This window comes from Hibiscus syriacus, unplaced genomic scaffold, assembly GCF_006381635.1.
Source record: "Hibiscus syriacus cultivar Baekdansim isolate YM2019G1 unplaced genomic scaffold, ASM638163v2 tig00110442_pilon, whole genome shotgun sequence".
NCBI classification, from domain to species: Eukaryota; Viridiplantae; Streptophyta; class Magnoliopsida; order Malvales; family Malvaceae; genus Hibiscus; species Hibiscus syriacus.
In genome coordinates this window covers 338,865-360,702 of record NW_024062738.1, presented here as the reverse complement: position 1 = coordinate 360,702, position 21,838 = coordinate 338,865, and the positions used below count along the sequence as shown (strand labels likewise).

Here is a 21,838-nt window from a genome sequence, read left to right as displayed (position 1 = left end):
GAGTTTGAAGAAAAATGGGTTTTTGAATGATTTGTTGATATATGAGTTTTTATTGAGGATTACCAGTATATTTGACTTCTTAAATAAGTAATTAAGAGATTATAAGCATTGGATGTGATTAAAAACATGTTAGAAAAAGTAGTATGATTTTTTATTTGAGATGTTCTTTAGCAAATTTGGATGTAATAAGAAGCTAAATGGAGAAACTTTAGTTGGGTTAGGTGATGTTAAGTTTAAGGGTAATGTTTAAGGTAAAAGTAAGAGAATTAAACCAAAATTTGGTGAAAATCGAATGGAAAATTTGGGTAGGGGTATTAGTATTGTTCTTCCAATATTGATACTATAGGTTTAAATTTAAAGAATTACGGTGAATAATATCGATACTGATGCAATTTGTATCGATACTGATGTGGGTATCGATACTAAGAAAAATGTATCGATACCATGGATTCCAGAATACAGAAATGGGATCAATACTGAAAGGGAGTATCGATACCATAGTATAGAAGTATCGATACCATGGTAGGAGTACCGATAATATTGAACCTAGAATTATAAAATAGGCTGAAATTGTAATAAAAATTAAAAATAACAGAACTTTTGAGTATTATTAAAGTATAAATGTTAGGGAATATACTAATATTGGTATGGTATGTGTCTTTAATGGATGTTTGTGTAGATCATAACCAAGATCTTGAGTCTAGCAAGAAAAAGGGTAAAGACAAAGTTGACGAATAGTCGGATATCACTATAGCTTATTAGCGAGGCTTATCAGGTGAGTGCATTTATTGTATTTAAATGAGATGAGGATTACTAGAAGTGAGTCAACTTAGAATGTTTTGATTTAATGTATGTTTTATAGTATTTAATATACTTTCACTATGTGCATTGAAATGATATTATGAATAAGTTTTAAAGTATAAACTGCTATAAAATGAATGGATAAATGAAAATGCATAACGGTGCATTATTGGCAGAAAGGTGGCATAAATGAAAATTCATAATGGTGCATTATTGGAAGAAGGGTGCATAAAAGAAAATGCATAATGGTGCATTTTGGCATAAAGGTGCCACAAATGAGACTTAAATGCATAGCGATGCATTTTGGCAAAAAGGTGCCACAAATGAGACTTAAATGCATAACGATGCATTTTGGCAGAAAGGTGCCACTCCTGGTTTAACTGAAAAGATTTTAAATGATTCCCATGAAATATATGAATTATTTCGGATTTTGAAAGTCATGATATCCTTACGTATGAATTGTAGTTCAATTACAATATTATGCCTCACTAAGTAAATACTTAATTTGTGTTGATTTCATGCGTAGGTAAAAGCAAAGACTAGTCGAGTAAGGAGTGCAACAACAATAGCAACTATCATTAATATAAGGTTGACAAGTCAGTAACAACAGGACAATCATGTTTATTTTGAAAATTTGCTGGTATGTAATTGAAGTTAAGAAAAATGCTCTGTAATGTATTTAAGTTATAACTTTGTAATAGTTTACAAAGAATGTTTTTCCTTACATTAAAAATATTTTGTTTTAAATTTTTGAAACCAAATTTTATGAGTTTTACAAATAAGTAAATGTTTCTAAAAGTCATGTGACATTTTTTACTTGTGTACGGAAATGTATACAAGAAATGGGTGTTACACATAGTGTTTTGGTAGCATTGAGATTCAATATAATTTTACTGACGAGTAGATTGACTAGCATTGGGGGCGCCTTGATTTCCCTATGGGAACTTAGGGTGTTGGTGCCATCTTGGATTATAGGTGTTGGAGTAGGGATTGTTATTGCCTCGATTGAAATTGTCTACAAAATTGATGGATTGATTGGTCGGGCATTTTCTCTCGTGATGATTGCTATGGCATAATAGACTAGCTATCTTCACTTCCTTTATCTCAATAGTGTATTACCTTCATTCCTTTATCTCAGTAGAGCATTGTAAGTTTTTCAACATTTTACCAATAACTGAGAGTTGAGTTGAAATAGAGTCCTTGGTTTCTAACTCGAATGCCCAATATGTTTTTCGCCTAGTTCCAAGCCTTGAAGAAGGAAATTGATAGTCACTGTTGGCAATTCTATCCAAAATGGCAAATCCCTCTGTATGCAATTTATCAAGCAATGTCCCATTTTCCAAGGCATCTAGCATCATCCTCTTGTAGGCATTGACTCCATTATAAAATATAACTATTGAGTCTAGTCTTGAAAACCATGATTAGAACATTTGCGAAGCAAGTAACAAATCCAACATTCATACATAAATTCATCATTGCCTTGGCGAAAGGTTGCTATGTCATTCTGATAAGTGTTCATTTTTGCGGATTATAGCGAAATAGAAAACTTTTACAAAGATCTGCCCATGATTCCATTGAACCATATGGAACACCACTCAACCATGCCCTCGATCGGTCACGTAAAGAGTATGGAAATAGCTTTAATTTCAACGCATCCTAATGCACTCCTTGTTGGTGGAAAGAATCACAAACCTAAAAAAAGTTATGAATTTGCTACCCGAAAACTTCAGTTGGCATGCCCCTAAATTGCCCTATAGAATTCATCATATCGAACATCATAGGTTTATCTCGAAATGGGTTTCTTGAATTTCGGGTGCCAAAATTCCAAGGCTCAAATCATCTATCATAGGATTCAAATGGTCATAAATAGCACGAGGCCTATCAGTAGGCCCAATGCCTCAGTATTCTGACCGCCTTCCTCTTGACCAATGCCCTGGTTCCCAATTTGATACATATTTGCTGGAGCACGTCTCATTTTCCTAAAAAATCTCTCAATCTCAAGTTCAATTAGTTCTAATGTCTCGTCAGAATGTGTTTTGGTCATGCACCAAGTAAGCCTGAAAAAGAATAAAGTAAAATAGCAAGTAAACTATACAAAAATAAAGAAGTAAATAAAATGCTTTGGTAAACTAATTAACTTCACATTGTCAATCCCCGACAATGGTGCCAGAAACTTGTTGCATGTTGTGAGTACTATAAAGTTATACGCAAATAATGTGCAAGTATACACAACCACAATAAGTAATATAATACTGGAATTTATGAGTTTGACCACAACACTATACTAAATTATCTAAGTAGAAATGATATATAAATTGATGATGCTTCGGCAATGGAAATGTGAGGGTGAATAGAATGATGGTGAGTAAATGTAATTATGTCAAGGTAAAAGAATAGTTTATTGTCACGGGCTATGATATTTGGGTCTGGGTCCTTGGCGCAAGTTTCTTTAAAGAGTTTCTATGTAGAGTGTGGGTTGTCCAAGGCCACCAAACTTTGTCCATAACTTGGAGAATGTTGTGGAGCCAGTTCACATTGACCGTGTAAAAAAGGAAAATGGCATCATATTCAAAGATGAACACAAGATCTCTGTAAATATGGAAAGAGACAAAAAATCAGGAAGATATTGTGAGGGAATCTTACCATATCCATTGTGAAAACCTATGCAATGAAAGAATCGTACTGAGGGATGTAATTATATTGGATTGGGTTGGGTTTCCTTGATTTAGGGGATCTTATATGAATTGGCCAGATATTACCTATTGATGTAAACAGATCTAGGCAATTGATTGAGAGGGAACTCAACTATAAATAGAGAGTCTCTCATTCTCATTTGCATTCATTCATTCATTCATCCATTCTATTCGGAGAGAGTAATAAAAATATGAGGCAGTTATTCTAATTCTTGTGTGTTTTATTGTTTATTCTTTTTGTGCTTGTTGCCTCTTTTGGTGGCTAGGAGTAGCCACACTTGTGTTTTCACTTCCATACCATAGTCTAACCTTGGTGGCTTAGAGTAGCCACATTATTGTTAAAGCTTCCGCATCTTAGAAGCGTTGAGGGCTTGGTTCCGACCTTGGTTAGTTTGCATGCTCACTATGCTTGGGTAAGGCTTACTTAATCACATAAAAGACCCAGAAGTGTCAAGAAGTGTCTAAGGTCGCACGTTCCGTCAGACCTTAAATATGATATTGCGCTAGTTTAGGCTTGAAGGTTATGAGGTCGTGACATTATAATGTGAAATGATGAAAATACAAAGTCAATGTAAAATGGTAAAAATAACAAATAAATGGAATAGCTTGATAATCCTCACATGGGAAACTACTTCGAGAATGAATGGTGGGGAGTCATTTAATGAGCTAAAAACTTATCTTTCTAGCTGATCTAGTCTTATAATAATTTACTTGTTCGATGGATTTTCTAAAAGTTTTCTCGCTATCTCTAGTTTAAGAACCTAACATAATAGATTGCCATGACATCTACTCTCAGTCTCAACTATGGCAACCTACACTATTGAAGACGCACTACCCCTTTAAGTCATTGAAATTCTAGTTTAGTCTACCTCAAGTACTAAGAGATTATACTATAGTGATTAACTATACCTCATTGCTTATGTTAATCATACTTAATTTTCTCTCAAATACTAAAGAATTATTGACTAGATGTTTCTCAAACATCTAGTCGGTATCTAAGAAATGTACACTCTCATGCCTCCTAAAATCTTAGAAGATGAAGAACACTTAAACTAAACAAGTAAAAACAAAATATAAACATTCATCAATCATTAAAATAAAGTTTCAAGCATCCATCAAATGAACCCCACCAAATATAACTCAGTTCATGGTGGGATTCGAATAAACCATAGAGTATACCAAATCGTTCATTCGACCTTATAACATAACTAAAGTTTCAAACTTAAATATAGAGCAAAGGTTGGAGAAGAAAACACTATATGTGCACAACCTGCACTTCATTTAAGCAACCATGAACGACTATAGTGCGAGCTCCTCTCAGATACTATGACATTCCCTCAAGCTTCACTAATGTATGAACACCATTAAAAAATGGATGGGAGAAAAAAGAATAAAAATGATTTGTTGTGCTTCAATGGAGGGAGAGAAGAGCTATGGAAAAGATGATTGATCCCAAGATTATCCTCTCACACTTATGTGGTGTCCTTATAAATAAAATCTAAAGATATTTTTGGGAGATTTTGCACTCAAAATACCCATCGTACCCCTAAATGTTTTTCTTGTACGTGAAGTTTTACTCCAAATGTGGTAATGGACCCTATTCAGGCAGTTACCAACAACATACACGTGCTTGACAGACAATTGTCATCTTGTGAAAATATCTTTTTGTCTTTTCCTGTGCCCGATATTCCAAGGCATTGCAGTATGCTTCAGCAACATGTGATGCAGCGACATTCTTCTCAGCTCGCCTTATGCTCCTTGTTACATGCACATTACTAACCAGCCACACCTTTCCCATCATATATCACCTTAATAAAGTAAAATAACAAAACTACCAGAAATATAACTAGATGCAGCTACATGCACCTAAAATGATCTATATGAACCCTTAGAAAAATAATAACTTAAGTGAAAAAGGCCTTAAAAGTAGCTGAACAAGATCTCACTGTAATGGCCTCAACATTTTTCTCGACTTCAATACCATCAGTGTCTCTTATCATGCCATTCTTGATAGATGCTTCAATCATTTCTCCACACATGATGATTTCAGATAAATTCTTAGTGACAGACCTCATCATGTGATTATTATAGGGAGATTTTAATGTATTGATGAACAAAGTCACGAACTCTCTTTCTGTCACTAGTGGATGCACTTGGGAAGTAACGTCTCTCCATCGTTGTGAATATTGCTGGAAGCTCTCGTTACGCTTCATCTCCATGTTTTCTAACATTTTTCGACCAGGGGTTATATCAGTCATGTGCTTGTACTGATCCAAAAAGGCTTGAGCTAAATCCTTCCATAAATGGTTTTGAGTATGACTTAGCTGAATATACCATTTGGTACCGGGTCCGGACAGAATGTCCTGAAAATAATGGATTAACAGCTTCTTATTCTCGCCATAGCCATCCATCTACCGATTGTACATGGTGATGTGGGACGAAGGGCATGTGGTCCCGTCATACTTCTTGAAATTAGAGCCTTGAACTTTGGTGGGAAGACCAAGTTAGGGCCTAAACCTAGCTCTTTAGCATCAAACCTATAGAATAACTCAACCATCTACCTATATTTTATCATATCCTCTATATTTTTAATTGTTGTGTGAGTTTCTCCTTCTCAACTAATTTATTCAAATCAAGAACCTCGATATCATCATGTAAATCTCTTGGTTTTAGTAATGATGCAACAAAATAGTTAGTGGGGAATTAAGCTCAAGCTTGATGTTGTGGGTTCTTAACAGTGAAGAAAGATGGTGGTCAAATTTCTTGATGCCCAGTTGTGTGCGTATGAATATAGAAAGGTGAAAAATTCAAACGATGCATAAGTTCTTCAGTAAGACTTTTTCTAGTGGTAACGTGTTTCCTAAACATCTCTTCCATTTTGTTCAGAATATCAAGATGAGAGATAGCAATAGCAGTCTTAATTTTAGCTAGCTTGCCTCTCACTTGTTCTTTCATCTCTTTATGTTCTTTATGAATTTTTGCTAGCCCATCCTCTGCTTTCTTAGGCATTTTTCTTGTGCCGTACAAGTGCAGAGTGTTCTTGCTACTAGTAGTGCCATGGTTAACTACGATCAGAAACTTTATCTTATTATTTAATGTCTCTAAATGAAAGAATATTTTAATGCATGATTTGGAAATGTGTTAAGCAATACAAACTCAATGAAAAATGGATGTGGGTAAAAGATATTTATCCAAAAATAACTATTCTTAAAACAATTCTCGAAGAATTGACAATGCCTCTACACAGTGGGAAAGTGAAAACCAAATATTACATATAAAATCTAGTTATATCTCCTAGCTCTTTAACTCCTGCAAGTAGTTTGACAATGCATCGTTCTTTGCCAGGCTTTGACATCACTAAAGTCCATAGAAAAAATTGGTTGAGCAAGCTCACGGTTCATAGCTTCTATCCTCAGCATTGAATCTGTTGGAATCGAACAGTCTATTCAACATATAGACTGTCTCTTGATTTACGTTTCTTATACTCTGATCGTGAATGAATCTCTGAAATTCTATCTAACCCATCATAAGACATTGTCGTTTCAAGAATCTACTAAAGTAACCAGTTATTTCAGGGATCAATATCTTTGATGATATATCTTGTCCATCCAAAAAAATAACACGACAAGAAAAAGTAAAATCAAGTTAGTAAAATTAATGTAATGATCAAATAAAAGAAACGTGTCTTAGCAAATTTTAAATAATAAAAAAACAGTTCATAAATGAAATAGTAAATAAGCATTGTGAATAAAATACAGGGAAAGTCATAACCCTAACCACATGCATTCTAGTTCTATTAGGGTATCCACATAGCTCTAGAGAGGTAGGCTTACTAAATTCTCTATATGAAGTTTGGTTCTAACAAGGATTCCCAAACTTGTCCTTACGACCTTCTAGTGTAAAAAATACTTCGATCTTGGCCCATTATAGACTTTTCATATCGAATTTAGCCCAGGGGATCTATCAAGGAAAATAGTATCTTTACAGACATAAAGAATGCTATCCATAGGTACTCTACCAGACAAGAACAAGGAAAAATGATATTACTTGATGGTCTGTCGTTTCCCACTACTTAGATGAACCAGAGAAAGCTCAGGTATAGAGCTATGATATGCAACAATCCTATTTATATTTAAATAGGTGAAAGCATTGACCAAAGATAAAATCTTTTTCGGTTTTCTAAAAACATAATGAATCGTGAATTAAATAAACTGAAACAAAAAATTTCAAACACTTGAAAGATAAGGTAATTTATCCATGGCTCGACTCTCTTTAAAAAAATATCCCCAACAGAGTCGACAAACTGTCGTAACTGATTTTCGATGGAAAGACCGATCTGACAGGTTAAAAATATAAGTTTTTTTATGAAAAGACGGGATTCGCCACTAATCACTTTTAAGGTGAGACTGAAACACCTAAAATCAGGTAATTCTAATAAAACATTTTATTTGATAAAAAATACCAAGTTTTGGTATGCCAAATTAGAAATCATGTTCAGGAGTCAGTTACGCGTGGGGAAGGATTAACACCCTTAAAAGGTCGTATTAACGTTTAATATTAATAATTTAATAGAAGGGACTGAAAAAAACAAAAACAAAAACAATAGCTCATTCTAAAATAAATGAATAAAATGAAAAAAGTGACTAAATCGCAATAAAATAAAATAGTAAGCTAACATTAGAATAAAAAAACATTCAGTGACCAAATTAAAGAAATCATAAAATAGAGCATTAAAATCAAAGAAATACAAACTTAAGGGACTAGTGACTGAAATGGAAAATGTGCTACACCTAGGGGACTACTAAGTAATTTACCCACTTATTTTAATATTTAACCAAGTTTTACCATTTTGGGTGAAGATAAAACAAAACCTAAAACACAAAATCTTTCACTTTCTATACTATAAGTTTTTTTTTATGAAAAGACGGGATTCGCCACCAATCACTTTTAAGGTGAGACTGAAACACCTAAAATCAGGTAATTTTAATAAAAACATTTTATTTGATAAAAAATACCAAGTTTTGGTATGCCAAATTAGAAATCATGTTCGGGAGTCAGTTACGCATGGGGAAGGATTAACACCCTTAAAAGGTCGAATTAACGCTTAATATTAATAATTTAATATAAGCGACTGCAATGAAATAAAAACAAAAATGATAGCTAATTCTAAAATAAATGAATAAAATGAAAAAAAGTGACTAAATAGCAATAAAATAAAATAGTAAGCTAACATTAGAATAAAAAACATTCAGTGACCAAATTAAAGAAATCATAAAATGGAGCATTAAAATCAAAGAAATACAAACTTAAGGGACTAGTGACTGAAATGGAAAACGTGACCTAGGGGACTACTATGTAATTTACCCACATATTTTAATATTTAACCTAGTTTTACCATTTTGGGTGATGATAAAACAAAACAACACATAATCTTTCACTTTCTATGCTTGGCTTATTCTCCACTCTCCCACAACCGTCTGCGGCCAAGAATCCCAAACGACATGAGGCTAACATCGACTGCAAAACGCGGTGGCTCCCATTTCAACCTAAATCGAATAAAAACTAACTCCTCCTTTTTATCTCCTTTCTCCTCTCTCTTCGTCTCATGGCCGAAGCCCCAAATGCTTGAGGACATCTCGTCGGCCACCATAAATGGTGATCGTTTGAACCAAACCCCGACGAGAACCAAAATGAATCAAACCCTTTCCTTTTTGTAAAGAAAACTAGATAATTCAAACCGAAAAATGCCTCTGAACCCAAAAAAAGAATCCCGACCATTCATGTTCTCAACTATGGCGAATGCTTCCCCCGTCGACGATACCTCAATAACAAAGGTAACAAATATTGAACCCCTTTGCCTTTAATATGGTTTTTTGGTTTGAATGTGTTGTTTTTCTTTGTCTATTGCTTGTGTTTCGAATTAGGACAAGAAGAGATAAGTGGGGGATACTTTTTTACAATTCTTTGAACCAAAATGGGAGAGACTCTCCTCTATTTTTCGAATGGGGCCTTACTATTTCTTTTTGAGAAAAAAATGGGGGACGAGAGAGACCCTTTTACAATTCTTTCTCTCCTTGAAAATCAGGGAACCAGCCTCTTTTACAATACTTTGTTTGGTTTAAATATCCCCGCTACAGAAAAAAACAAACAAACTAGAATTTACAATTTTTCTTCCTTTTCGTGCACGTTACTCTGATGCTGATTGGAACATTTGGTGGAGTTGATTGGAGGAAAAGAGGACACGGGACCTCTATTTTGCTGGCACCTGCGTGGAGCGAAGCTGTTGGGACTCGTTGGTAGCATGTGATGGCGTGGATTAGCATTGGGGACCACTTGGCGTGAGACTCGGTTGCACTGGTGGCCATGGGACAACAAGGCGCTGGTGTGGCTGATGTGGAGCAAAGGGGTCAGTTGAGGAGGCCACTCACCTGGGGGCTAAAGGTTTCGACGGTGGTTTTTTCACTCGTGGAGTTAAGGTTTCTCCAATATGATGCGGGCTGCTATATTTGGGCTTAGGGTTTGAATGTAATGTGTTTATGGGTTAAATGTAAATGGGTTTTGATAATTTAATTTGGGTTGCTAAAGTTTGTGTTAATATGGGTATGTAAATGGACACTTGGACACATGATTTTTTTTAATTTTTTAATATTTTTGGTATTTAGGTTTTAATAATAGGAAATTGTATAATTTAATTTGGCCATTTAAGTTCCATAATGAACGCACATGGTCACCAAACCCGATTAAGTAAATGCACACCACCAAAGCCACTTGAATTAATTCGATCTCAATGCACTAACCTCTTTCAATTGGTATTCGATCCTCTTTAGTTCGATTTAAAATTTTCTGACAAAATTAGGTATTACAGCTAATGATAGTAGTCTATTATAATGGTTCTGTAAATATCATAATATTAATTTATATGTACATTTTGAACCAATAATATAAAATAAAAGGTTCTGTAAAGAAACATTAATATGAAAACCCTACGTGTAATATATCTATCCACCACCTGTCTTAAATTTTTATCTAACCTTTTCTTTTCTTTCTAATAAATTTTCTAATACATTTTCTTTGTTTAATCCATTTCTATGTAGAACAATAACATCATTACAATGCTATAATTTAGTTTCCTACGTAGTCTCAGATGCTGACATTGCTTCCGATATCAGTGGATTAAAATTTAAAAGAAAACAATATAATAACTTGTTATATATATATATATATATATATTAGTTTAGATCTTCCATGGGGTCTCGAAGAGGTACTCCCTTCATCCTCCTGCCCGGCCTAGTCGTCGGAGGTGCTGTCGACGGTGTTATGCTAATTTGTTGTTCGTTGCAATTCAATAATTTGTACTCTCACTGCTACACTTGTTATATTCACCAGCTCACCCTCTGACTTGTTTGCTTCTTTGTACATTTTCTTTTTGTTTCCAGATATTCCGACAACCTAAAATTAATAATATCTTAATTTATAAAGAATTGAATTAAAATGGAGTAATTGATTAATATTTATGTTAACCAGACTTATAAGAAAAATACGATTAGATTTTGTTAAATCTTACAATATATTCAATTAATCCTAATATTTAAGTGTGAGATACGAATATTATGTAAAAAGGAAACAATTGTTTTTAACAAAATCTTAATGTTTATGTTGGAAAAATTAATAGATTAGTTGAATGATATTGATACTACTCATAAAAAGTCATAAGTTATGTCGCTTTTTGAATAAACTTATTAATAATAATTCATGTCATTTGGTGAATAGATTTATTTTTTGATTTAAAGTTGCATCCATTCAATTTTACTTGTTAGATTTCAACAAATATCGTCATCATATGGTCTTAAATATTCAACAAAAGTTCATAACATTTTAATTCATTTCCTCTCCTCTGTAAATAGTTTAGTTGCGACACAAATTTAGACACAACATATAACTTTGAAATAGGAAAAAACTTAGAAAAATTCTTCTAAATTCATTATTTATAGGTGATATAGAAAGATAATATTGTGTTTGATTGATCACTTGATATGATCTCGATTATGTGTTTCGAGTCATTTATGTGAATGCCCGATCGTGATTCTAGTAAGAAACCCCGTAATGATAGCTTGAACTCTGAAAATTGCATCAATATAACATAAGAAGGAAATGATATAAAATAATAATTGAAATGATATAATGAAAAAGAATGAGGAAGTTGTTTGAAGGTGATGGAAGAATGATGGTTGTTGTGGTTTAATGATAATGAAAAATAGATGGTGAAGTATGAATGGCGTTGTCGTGGCAAATTTTGTTGTCGTGGTAAGTGTTGTAAGGTTAAAGTGGATTGTGACCCGTTAGCTATTTGGAGATAAGAACCAACAATATAAAAAAATGGAATTGAAATGGTAGGGTATGGAACGTGACCCACTAGCTATATATGAGCTAGGAACCAACGCTATAACAAAAGGAAATGGATGAAGACTACAAGACTATCTTGAAGCCGATAAAGTTCTACAAGAGAACAAGAATGAAAGCAACCTCTCAAAGATGTTTTATATATTCAAAATGTGTCTACAAATGATCCCAAAGGTTCCTATTTATAGTATTTCTAAGAAGCATATGAAAAGACTCAAAAGATGAAAACATTCTCATCAATTTAGCAATAAAATGCACTTGAATGCTTTGTCTTCTTATCTTCAAAGTTGGATGAATATTCTAGATCATTTTGGGATGAATCTAGACATTTTGAAGCTGAATTTGGCCTTAATTTCGTCCAAGGGGAGGAAGACTCTTGCTATTCCATGCTGAAAATTGTTTTGATAAGTGAATTAAATCACCCTTCATTGCATGCTCCCTTGAAGAATATGAACAGCCCTTGAACTTAGATGATAACAAACAGCTTTTAATGTCTTTAATAGGTGAATTAAGAGTCCTTCAATGGCTTGTCACTTGGCTGAAGTTGAAAAGACTCTCCCTTGGCTCAAACTCATCCAAATCATCCATGCATAAAATTCCCGTAACAATTCCAGCCTGCACTGTCTTCAATAAATCGATCATATCTCAAGCTCCCGATATCGGATTAAGGTGATTCAAAAGGCGTTGGAAAGATAAGAGATATAGGAATAATTTCAAATTTATTTCTAGAACCAAACACATAAGTATCGCATCCAGAATTGGAAGACATTCTGACTAACATTCTTGCATATGATGAAACCATTCAACTTCTCTCATGCACCTAGACACAAAAGTGAACTTTATTCAATATTTAATTGAAAAAATGCATGAAACAATTAAGAGTTAATCTAATAAATGAACTAATTTGATGAATGAACTAGATGATTTAAATGCAATGCATGCTTGAATGAACAATACACTTATTAAATGCAATGAATGTTATGCAAACTTTAAATTCTCATGCAAATTCATGCATAATCAAAGTAAAGTGTTTCTCCCTTATTATTCCTTCTTCATAACATTCCAAACATGATGTGAACATACTCTCCATGGCTGCTTGAAACTCCTTAGCCCTTGCTCGTGTGATGGGGTCACTTGGGTACTTCTCCGGGTCTTTGCTATTGGCGATTATATCAGTCCCTCCCTCTTTAAGGTGATTTGTCCCCCTATATCATATGGAGACAAGTCAGCAACATTGAAGGTTGCACTGACATTAAACTCACCTGGAAGATCTAATTGATAGGAGTTGTCATTGATCTTCTTGACTATTTGGAATGGTCCATCTCTCCGAGGCATTAATTTGGACTTTTGTTTAGCCGGAAACCTTTCTTTCCTCATGTGCAGCCACACCCAATCCCCTGGCTCAAAAGTAATTCACTTACGACCCTTATTTGCTTGCTGCTTGTATTGTTTAGTTCGCTTTTCAATGTTCTCCCTCACTTGTTGATGAAGCTTCTTAACAAACTCAGCTTTGTTAAGTCCATCTTTATTCACAATTTGATCAGTAGGTAATGGTAACAAGTCTATCGGTGTTAATGGATTGAACCCGTATACCACTTCGAAAGGCGTACGCCCCGTAGTAGTATGGATTGAACGGTTGTATGCTAACTCCACATGTGGTAAACTATCTCCCATGTTTTCAAATTCTTTCGAATGATAGATCGAAATAACGTGGAAAGTACTCAATTCACCACTTCAGCTTGACCATCCGTTTGAGGGTGGCAAGTGGTGGAGAATAGTAGCTTAGTACCAATCTTACTCCATAGGGCTCTCCAAAAGTGGCTTAAGAACATCACATCCCGATCAAACACAATAATTCTTGGTATACCATGTAGCCTTAAAATTTCCCTGAAAAACAACGTAGCAATATGTGAGGCATTATTAGTTTTGTCACAGGGAATGAAATGCGCCATTTTGGAAAAAACTATCAACAACTACACAGATGGAGTCTTTGTTGTTCTTTGTGCGTTAAAGGCCTAGCACAAAATCCATTGACATATCCATCCATGGTGCTTCCGGTATGGGTAGTGGTGTGTAAAGTCCATGTGGCATGACTTTAGATTTGGCCTTCTTGCAAGTGATGCAACACTCACATAACCTTTCCACATCTCATTTCATTTTGGGCCAATATAGATGTTCTTGAAGTATAGCCAAAGTCTTTGCTATCCCAAAATATCCCATTAATCCTCCTCCATGGGATTCCTTAGTGAGCAATTCTCGCATGGAACCTTGTGGGACACATAGTCTCCCTTTCTTGAATAGAAAATCATCATGCTTAAAGTATTTATCAATCGTCCCTTTCTCACAAGCTTTGTAAATTTCCCCAAAATCAGAGTCAGTAACATATAAGTCTTTAATAAAGGTAAAACCCAAAAACTTAGATTCCAAAGTGTTAAAAAGAACATACCTTCATGACAATGCATCGGCAACTATATTCTCCTTACCTTTCTTGTACTTGATAACATATGGAAAAGTTTCAAGAAACTCTACCCATTTAGCATGCCTTTTGTTGAGTTTATGCTGCCCCCGAATATGTTTCAACGCCTCATGATCTGTGTGAATGGTGAACTCCTTAAGCCAAAGGTAGTGTTGTCATGTTTCCATTGCCCTCACAAGAGCATAGATCTCTTTGTCGTAGGTAGGATAGTTAAGCGTAGCTCCACTTAATTTCTCACTAAAATAGGCTATAGGACATCCACCTTGAGACAAGACTGCTCCAATTCCTACACCTGATACATCACATTCAATTTCAAAAGTTAAATTAAAATCTGGTAGAGCAAGTAATGGGGCATGTATTAAACAATCTTTAATTCTATTAAAGGACTTCTCTTGATCTTACCCCCAAAAGAATTTAGATTTCTTCTTAATAACACTTGTTAGTGGGGCGGCTATGGTGTTGAAGTTTGGGACGAATCTCTGATAAAAACTTGCAAGTCCATGGAAGCTCCTAACTTGAGAAACGCTTTCTGGTCGTGGCCACTCTTCAATGGCTTTAACCTTCTCTTTGTCAACCTCTAAACCTTCAAAACGCACAACAAAACCTAGGAAAACAACCCTGTCAGCACAAAATATACATTTTTGTAAATTAGCAAACAATTTTTCCTTCCTCAAAACAAGTAAAACTGACCTCAAATGTTGAACATGTTCTTCCATGGTTTTACTACATATTAGAATGTCATCAAAATAAACCACACAAAACTTACCCAAGAATGTTCTAAGAACATGATTCATTAACCTCATAAATGTGCTTGGTGCATTAGTTAAGCCAAAAGGCATAACCAACCACTCATAAAGACCTTGCTTCATTTTTAATGTTGTTTTCCACTCATCACCTTCTCGCATTCGTATTTGGTGGTAACCACTCTTACGATCAATCTTGGAAAAGAGGTTAGAACCGCTAAGCTCATCTAAAATGTCATCTAAGCAAGGAATAGTGTGACAATACTTTACCGTAATTTTGTTTACCGCTCGACAATCCACACACATACGCCAAGATCCATCCTTTTTTGGCACAAGTAGAACTGGCATGGCACATGGGCTAAGGCTTTCCCTCACGTAGCCTTTTGCCATCAACTCAGATACTTGTCTTTGTAATTCCTTAGTTTCTTCAGGGTTGCTTCAGTTTGCTGGTCGGTTTGGAATGACGACACTAGGAACAAAGTCTATTTGATGTTATATGCCACGAATAGGTGGCAACCCACTTGGTATTTATTCCGGAAATAGGTCATCAAACTCTTGCAATAAAGACACAACAAAAGCAGGTAAATTTTGATCAAGGTAGTTAGTGTTCAAAATTTTTTCCTTGTACAATAGCATAAGTGCTTCCTTTGCCGTCATTAAACACCTTTTCAACTCTCTCTCTTTAGAAAGAATGATAATTTTCCTTCCCTCATTTTGATCACACTCTTTTGCTTTTACCTCCATTTTGGTCTCTCTCTCTTTGGCTTTTTCAAATTTTCCTCTCAATTGAATTTGGTCTTCATGTATTTGCTTTGGTGAAAGTGGAGCTAAAGTGATCTTTCTTGCCTCATGTGTGAATCTATACCGGTTGGTATAACCGTCATGGATCACTCGCCTATCAAATTACCAAGGCCTTCCAGGTAGTAAATGGCTTGCGTGCATTGGTACGACATCACATAACACCTCATCTTTGTACTTCCCTATGGAGAAAACAATTTGAACTTGCTTGGTCACCTTGAGTTCTCCTCCATCGTTGAGCCATTGTAATTTATAAGGTTGTGGATGCTTTGTTGTTGCTAAGCCAAGTGTATCTACCATTAAGGTACTAGCAACATTAATACAACTACCTCCATCAATAACAACAAAGCATACCTTTCCTCCAACGTGCCAATGAGTATGGAAGATATTTTCACGTTGTTTATCTCCTCCATTGGATTGCACGTTTAGGCTCCTTTTGACAACAAGAACCTCTCCTTCCACGACATGCTCTAATTCTTCTTCATCAATGGTAGCATCTTCATTCTCATCCTCTTCTTGTCCCGATTCAACTTCTATATCATCTCGAAGAAGCATGGTGTTGCGATTTGGACATTGGCTTGTAATGTGTCCACACCCAAACACTTAAAACATTGCATGTCACGGGAACGATTTGGAGTGGAGGCAGTATTACCCTTGCTGGTTTCGACAATGGGCTTACTTTCTTTGGGTGGTCCTCCTCTTTCGTGGGATGACAATGGAGGAGTCTTCTTGTATGAACTTTGCCCCCATTTTGAAGTTGCACTCCCATAAGATTGTGCGACACCCTTTCTTTTGAGTTGCTTTTCCACCTTTATGGCCATATGTACCATGTCTTCTATTTCCACATAATGTTGTAACTCAACCACGTTCGCAATGTCCAGATTAAGTCCCACTAGGAATCTTACCATTGTGGCTTATTGATCCTCATCGATGTTGGCTCAAATCATGGCCACCTCTATCTCTTTGTGATAATATTCAACACTTCGATTACCTTGTGAAAGGTTTTGAAGACGGTTGAATAACTCCCGATGGTAGTGGGTTGGAATGAATCATCATCGTATCACTGCTTTCATTTCATCCCATGTAGTGATAGGATGTTCTCCATTACGTCTCCTACTTGATGTCAATTGATCCCACCATATTAGTGCATAATCCATAAACTCAATGGCAGTGAGTTTTACCTTCTTGAGTTCAGAATAATCATGGCACCCAAAGATGTGCTCTACCTTCTTTTCCCATGCTAGGTAAGCCTCGGGATCCGTCTTTCCTTGGAATGATGGAATATAAATCTTGATATTAACAAGATTATCATCCATTAATGGACGAAACCTTTGGGGCCTTATACCTCGATTTCCCATTATTTGTTGTGATGCACGATCTTCTTATGGTCTTTCCATTTCTTCATTTCCCCCTTGATTAACATCTTCTTGCTCTCGAAATCCTTGAGTACACTCTTCTTCAATACGGTAAATACGTTCATGGAGAGGTTCCAACTCTTCCCTCAAAATCCTACTCAATTCACGCACCATGGCTTGCATTTGTAGGTTTGGTTCAACGGTACCTATAACTTGAGAATTGTCTCCCGAATGATGAGACATAATTAGTAATAAAAAATAACCTCACACAACAAAAAACCTCACCAAACACTCCAAGAAAAGTCACTCCCACTCGTGTTTCACTCGGGATGGCTTTTACCCTTAATGATCACTCTTACCTTTTACCACTCGTGCTTTGATTTCAAGTCCTTTTGGGAACTTCCTCAAGGCTTACAAGGTATAGTGGACTTCGGCTGAAACAATTATGGTTTGGTAGTAATGATAGTGAAAGGAAATTGGCTACAAGGAAAAGAGATGGTAAGTAAAGGTAAAAATTGAATAATTGAATGTAAAGATGAAGTAAATATTTTTTTCTTTAAAGATGAAAAGAATTACTCCCTCCCTCTTTAAACTTTTTTTTCTTTTTTTTTTGTTTTGATTTTTTTTGATTTTTTTGATTTTTTTACTAACTAGGAAGAGAGAAAAACGATACGCTTACTGAATCGACTATCTCTGATGCCAAATGATATGATCTCGATTATTTGTTTCAAGTCATTTATGTGAATGCCCGATCGTGATTCTAGTAAGAAACCCCGTAATGATAGCATGAACTCTAAAAATTGCATCAATATAACATAAGAAGGAAATGATATAAAATAATAATTGAAATGATGGAATGAAAAGAATGAGGAAGTTGTTTGAAGGTGATGGAAGAGTGATGGTTGTTGTGGTTTAATGATAATGAAAATAGATGGTGAAGTATGAATGGCGTTGTCGTGGGAAATGTTGTTGTCGTGGTAAGTGTTGTAAGATTAAAGAGGATTGTGAGTCATTAGCTATTTGGAGCTAAGAACCAACAATACAAAAAAATGGAATCGAAATGGTTGTGTATGGAACGTGACCCACTAGCTATATATGAGCTAGGAACCAACGCTATAACAAAAGGAAATGGATGAAGACTACAAGACTATCTTGAAGCCGATAAAGTTCTACAAGAGAACAAGAATGAAAGCAACCTCTCAAATATGTTTTATATATTCAAAATGTGTCTACAAATGATCCCAAAGGTTCCTATTTATAGTATTTCTAATAAGCATATGAAAAGACTCAAAAGATGAAAACATTCTCATCAATTTAGCAATAAAATGCACTTGAATGCTTTGTCTTCTTATCTTCAAAGTTGGATGAATATTTTAGATCATTTTGGGATGAATCTAGACAATTTGAAGCTGAATTTGGCCTTAATTTTGTCCAAGGGGAGGAAGACTCTTGCTATTCCATGCTGAAAATTGTCTTGATAAGTGAATTAAATCACCCTTCATTGCATGCTCCCTTGAAGAATATGAACAGCCCTTGAACTTAGATGATAACAATCAGATTTTAATGCCTTTAATAGGTGAATTAAGAGTCCTTCAATGGCTTGTCACTTGGCTGAAGTTGAAAACACTCTCCCTTGGCTCAAACTCATCCAAATCATCCATGCATAAAATTCCCGTAACAATTCCAGCCTGCACTGTCTTCAATAAATTGATCATATCTCAAGCTCCCGATATCGGATTAAGGTTATTCAAAAGGCGTTGGAAAGATAAGAGATAGAGGAATAATGTAAAATTGATTTCTAGAACCAAGCACATATGTATCTCATCCAGAATTGGAAGACATTCTGACTAACATTCTTGCATATGATGAAACCATTCAACTTCTCTCATGCACCTAGACACAAAAGTGAACTTTATTCAATATTTAATTGAAAACATGCATTAAACAATTAACAGTTAATCTAATAAATGAACTAATTTGATGAATGAACTAGATGATTTAAATGCAATGCATGCTTGAATGAACATCACACTTATTAAATGCAATGAATGTTATTCAAACTTTAAATTCTCATGCAAATTCATGCATAAACAAAGTAAAGTGTTCCTCCCTTATTATTCCTTCTTCATCACATTCCAAGCATGATGTGAACATACTCTCCATGGCTGCTTGAAACTTTTTAGCCCTTGCTCGTGTGATGGGGTCACTTGGGTACTTCTCCGGGTCTTTGCTATTGGCGATCATATCATCACTACTGTGGTGATTGTTTGTTGATGTATCTTGAGAAACTAATGTCCAACGTTACTAAAAGTACCGAGGAGTGAACGAATAAGTCTTAAGGAAACTGTTGATACATGTCTCAACAAAACAACTTTTGTTTTTATGAACCTGCTCATTTAATTCCCTGCCTACAAACAAGTAAGCAATTTCGTTTCTCTATTTTAATTTTAATTTTTTTTTTGTTTTGTTCGATTCAATAATTATCACTATTTTATTATTATTTTGTTGCAATTATAAAAACATTTCTATTGTTTAAATTGTTTGGTGTAAGTACCAACCTTCAATGTTTGGCCTGCGCACACTGCACCTTAACCCACATATTATTGGTTGATGGTTTAAGTTGGCAGCAATGAAACTAGTGACGATTGCTTATTTATTTCCCTAATTAATGATTCACTAATGTGTTTTGATTAATCAAATTTTGTGCAGGATCGAAATCCCACGTACAATAACCTTATGTGGGGGAATCCATATATACAAACTATGTGGTGAGTTTAGTTGTTTCTTTCAATATACAAGTCTCATCACCGGAATAAATATTTAGACCTAAGAGCATTTTCAGGAAGTTTGTTGCACGCTGCCTCTCTACGCTCCATTTGAATCACCTAGCTTTGATTTTCAGGAAGTTTGTTTCTTTTTAACAATATTTTATTAAACAGTGTACATATTTTAGATGTTAGTTTAATAAATTGTCACCGTTTAATAGAAGTTGGTTCTGTTTCGAGTTTTAGTTTACTAAATTATTGTCATTCAAAGGAGTTAGTTCTGCTTCGGGTTTTATTTATAATAAAACTTGAGAACGGGTTCAACAAAATAGTGTTGATTACGAATATTAATTAGGTTTTAGTTTTACTAAATTCTGTATGTTTAAAATAAATTACTCAATTATTGGGTTTTAGTTTCTGACTAAAACTCATTGCAATTAATATGGTATCGAAACGAAATTGTGATATGTTGTGAATAGAAATTGAGCTAATAATTCTATTTCAGGATTATAAGCATAAATCAATCTATTTTGGGATTTTTAATCATATTGTCCAATAGAATTTATTTGATTTGTTATTTATAATAAAAATTATTTGAAAGTAACAAACGTGTTATTGGATTTGTTTCAGAATTTTAGTTCATTATTAAATTCTGTCATTGAACATGATCAAATGGTAAATAAACTAGAATTTAATTTTAGTTTATTATTCTTATTTCACGTTTTGCATTTTAAATGAAATAATTAGTAACCCCACCGATTCACCTAACTCGTGACCTAGAATGTTGATTCATAGTCAGACTTTGAATAAATTCAATAGTGTCGATGGCCCTGAGCCACAACGTGAATCCTATGAAATTTCCTAGACAAAGTTAAAAGACATGACAACATAAATATTGTTCTAATTGAACATGTTAAATTTTAAAAATCATATGATGATTCTTTTATCAATAGAGAGGATAAGGTAAACATTGTTATCGCAATCATTACTGTTGAATCTCGTGAATACTTTGACTTGCTATGTCAGAAATACATCATAAATGAATTGTCAGATTCACTATATGAAGTGTATAATACCCATAAGAGGATTAAAGAATTAATGATGACATTTATCCATGAATACAAAGTGGAAGAATTTGACCTTAAAAGAAATGATGAACATGTGGGGAAGTTGTTCTATCAATTTGGGAAAGAGACAAGACATCATATGAGTTATAGAAAAGTTGAAAATTCTTCCTATAACTACTTGAAAGTATGGAGGTGTCTTGTGAAAGTAATGACCTAAATATACATACATTATGGTAACCAAACAAGGATTGATGGAGTAGAAAACATGATGTATAATGGTAGGTCAAGACATTTGTGTCGTCGACATAATATCGTTAGACAATTGATCTCAAATAGATTTACCTCATTGATTTTGTAAAATCCAAAAATAACATTGTAGATCCATTAACCAAAGATTTGAATCGAGATCGAGTTGATAAAAATCGAAAGGATTTGGTCTAAAGCTCATGAATTGTTAAGGCTTTATGCGAAGGAAAATCTAACGTAATTGATTTAAGATCCCAAGTTCTAAGTTCAATGGGAGAACCAACTCGCATAGACCTTGTTAGGTTATTATAGGAGTTCTTATCCCAAGTCCATTCCTGTAATGAAAATGTTGATTATAATGTGAAAAAGGTTAAGTAATGCTTTTGATAATTATTGCTTGTTTTGGTGAGCTGAACAACATAAGTCACCTATGTGTAAGTGAAGTGGAGTCACTTCAAGAAGAATATTGGAACATAGTTCTATAAGCTCTTGCA

At 34.6% G+C, this 21,838-nt stretch overlaps 1 long non-coding RNA gene across 1 annotated transcript; it reads right to left on the bottom strand.

Annotated features, from left to right (window-relative positions):
- Nucleotides 1–10,630: 10,630 nt before the first annotated feature.
- Nucleotides 10,631–20,931, bottom strand: LOC120125743. The gene is made up of 3 exons (XR_005516389.1): nucleotides 20,920–20,931; nucleotides 14,364–14,369; nucleotides 10,631–10,696 (listed from the first exon to the last, which is right to left on the bottom strand). It is a non-coding gene; the product is annotated as an uncharacterized LOC120125743 (long non-coding RNA).
- Between the last annotated feature and the right edge of the window lie 907 nt (nucleotides 20,932–21,838).